Here is a 3,371-nt window from a genome sequence, read left to right as displayed (position 1 = left end):
TTTTCTGGAACTCTCTTGCTTTCTCCATGTAGTATAGACAGTTATAATTCTGTTGTAGGTCTTCCCTGTTGGTCTCATGGTTCAGAATCTGCCTTCCATGTCGGGGACATGGGTTTGATTCCTGGTACCAGAAGATCTCACAGGCCCTGGAGCATTGAAGTCCATGTGTCACAACTACTGAGCCACTGCACTAGGCCCCTCCACCAAACACAGGAAATCACCCCAGGGAGGAACCAGACCACTGAGTTGCCCCAGCTCCCACTAACTGGAAACATGCCCTGCACTGCAAGAAGACAGAGCTCAGTGAAAAATAAGTAAATTAATCTGTTAAAAAAAAAAAGAGAGAAAGAAAAGTAATAATACTCTGATAATTTCAGGTAAAGAGGAAAGGGCCTCGGCCGTGAATATACCTGTGTCCATCCTTTCCCACACTTCCCTCCCATAAGGGTGCCACACAATATTGAGCAGAGTTCCGTGATTCATGAGGAAAAAAATATTCCTCTAAGACATCATGGGTGAAGAGGAAGTCTCCAAATTCAACACTTTTCATATACAAGAACAATACTTGTGTGATACTAATTGTCCATGAGAATCAAAACTGAAAATAGCCAGAAAAGCTTAGAAAAAAAGTTTAATGATATGGAACTAGCTTTAAATACATTTTCAAATACATCAATAAGCCAAAATAATAAAAATGTGTCATAGTGGTAGATGAATTCCCAAACAGTTTAGTAACTGTGAACTAAAATACTGACATGCAAACTATACAAGTCATAATATAATACAACTTGAGTCTATGGTAAACACATGATTCACTTACAACCTGGAGCAGGAGGAAGGGGTTGGGGCAGAAACCTGCAGAAATTCAGACATGGGCTGAAAACTCAGGGCCACTGGGTCAGGAGGCTGGTTTAAGGAAAAGCTAATTCAGGTGGAGGGGTTACACAGTTTTAATTTCGAGGTTTTGATCAGTGAGAAAATCTCATGGACAGTTAACGGGATGCACACACACATGGAAATGCTGCTGCCCACATGCCAGCCCCACTTCCAAGGTAAGGAAACTCCTTACCTCAGAAAGAAGGGACAGAGACCTCAGGGCCTGACAGCTTTCTTTAAGGCAAGCCTCTTACTTTCAATCAATCAGATCTTCCTTCCCCAGCTCACTGCCTGAGTCCTGAGGGACAAGGTCACAGAGAAGGGGCTCACAGACCCCTGGAGCCCCCCACGTGTCTGGCAGGCAGAGGGTGAGGAGAGCAAACCTTTCCAGTTCAGGGAGCTCAGTCTAGTCCAGGGTGCCCCGCAGCCCAGTCAGCTCAGGGTTTATTCCCCGAGGCATCATTGCATTAACTTTCTCTCGGGGTGAACATGGGGTAGATGGAGAGGCCAGAAATTACAGCACAAGATGCCTTCTTCCCAGCAGGTCCCACTTTGTATGAAGAGGTAAGCAAAGAAGGAAGGCAATGAAAAGGCATAGAGAGAAGAGCCCGTGGACTTTTGCTGAAAGTTCTGTCCCTTCAGGTTGTGAACTAAACTCAGTTGGAATCCAAGTCAGAGGAGTCCGCAGAGGACGAAGAGCTGGAGCCGCGGTCCTCCAGATCAGAATCTCCATCTTCATCCTCACTGCTGGGGGCTGAGGAGCTGCCTTCCTCCTCTTCCTCATTTTCCTCTGATCTCCCTGAGGCAGGAGAATGTTCTCCAATTTTGTCTGATGATGCCAACTCTGCAGTCTGAAGCCCCGGGTCCTCTCTAATCCTTCCTTGCAAATTCTCTGATGATGGGGACTGCGGACTCATCCTTCTAATCTTGGGGTTCGGGCCCCCTGTCAAGCTCATGTTCTTACGCTTAGCACAGGTCGCCTCTCTGTAAGCAGCCTATTCTTCAGGAGACAGAATCCTGAGCCAGAGATCAAGGTCCACCTTGTGCTGTGTCTGCAGTCCCTCCGCCTGCTTCTTATAAAGCTCCTTCTGGTCCTGGGGGACCCGCTGCCAGCGTCGACTGATCTCCACCATGGGCTCCCTCGGGGGCACCACTTTTAGCTCCCTTCTTGACCAGAGATTCTGGTGGAACTTGTGATAGCCATTCATCGGGGGCTTCTTGGGCTCTCCATGGAATTTCCACTTCACAGGTAAACTGTTTTCTCAGGGAGACTTCACCTTTTGACCATTTTCCTGAAACTTCTCTGGCACTTTCATTTCACTTCTTTGGGGGACACCAGATTTCTTGTGGTTTGAAACTAGATCAGGGTACTGTGCTCTGAACAGAGCCACTTTCTCCCTAAAATCCTTTTTCTTTTTTTCAAGATCCTGACCGTCTTTCACCCTCAGCAGCTCAGGCACCTTCTTGTGTTCCTCAGACAGAACCCTAGTCAGCTCCTGTTTGCTTATGTTGGGGTGTTTTTGGTGTTCCCACATCACTTGGGAAATGTGGCGGAAAGCTGTCAGGGACTTCTTGAACAAATAAGCATGTTTCTTGTGCTTTCTGGTGTTTCCTTGTGTTTTCTGGAAGGATTGCTAACATTTTCCTTAGCTTCCAGGACTAATTCTATCAGCGTGCGAAACTTTCTCACCTTACGGGAAACCTCTAACCACTTGAGTTTGCACATTTCCCCTGAAAAATCTTTAAAAGCTGCTTTTTCACAGTCCATCATTGACTGGGTTGTTTTGAACATGTGCCCGTCACCGGATGGAATACTTTTCTCCATAATTTCCAGTAACCGCACAATGTCTTCCTTGGACCAGTCATCTTGGCGTTTAGGCATTGCCATTTCTAGCTCTTTGGGACACTTCTGTGATCTCAGAAGTTCACACATCTCAGCAGAATCTTCAGCTTCTTCACTCTCAAGATTCAGCAGGTGATTCATTTCTGAAGTCCTTCAGTGTGTGCGATCCTGTGTTTCTGTGGAGAAAGAAAAGGAAAGTTACTCTCCTATGTGGCACAGGAGAGAAGCACAGCCCGCTTGGGATACGTCCCTTCTGTCATTTCATTGACCCTCAAGAACGTAAATGAAAGCAGACCTAACCTCTGAGTTGAGAGTCCTTTGATCATTATGAAGCTTCTTTTCACAATTAAAAATCCTCAGGCCCGATTCCAACTTGCCTTCCAATCTCACCACAGTGGGTTTCACATAAAAATGAAGAAAAGCCTGGGGACTCACTCATGGGACAAAGGATGAGAAAAAAATGAAGGGAAGTTAAAAATAAAAATGCCTGATATGCAAGACGGCTTTAAAATAGTAGTGACATACTACAGCACACGGATAAGAATGGTCAAAATCCCCAAGAAGGACCAAGTATTGAGAGGGTGGAATATCAGGAAATTTGCTTCATTTCCTAAGGTGATGAAAAAGAGTACATGCCTTCTTTAAGAGAATA

General features: G+C 45.7%; 1 pseudogene; it reads right to left on the bottom strand.

Moving 5' to 3' along the window:
• Window positions 1–1,532: 1,532 nt before the first annotated feature.
• LOC148773907 (upstream-binding factor 1-like protein 1) lies at window positions 1,533–2,764 on the bottom strand (annotated as a pseudogene).
• Between the last annotated feature and the right edge of the window lie 607 nt (window positions 2,765–3,371).

Source organism: Moschus berezovskii, chromosome 25 (assembly GCF_049115385.1).
Source record: "Moschus berezovskii isolate FMDL1 chromosome 25, NW_MosBer_1.0, whole genome shotgun sequence".
Classification (NCBI taxonomy): domain Eukaryota; kingdom Metazoa; phylum Chordata; class Mammalia; order Artiodactyla; family Moschidae; genus Moschus; species Moschus berezovskii.
The sequence above is the reverse complement of the archived record's forward strand: the minus strand, read 5'-3'. Positions and strand labels throughout refer to the sequence as shown.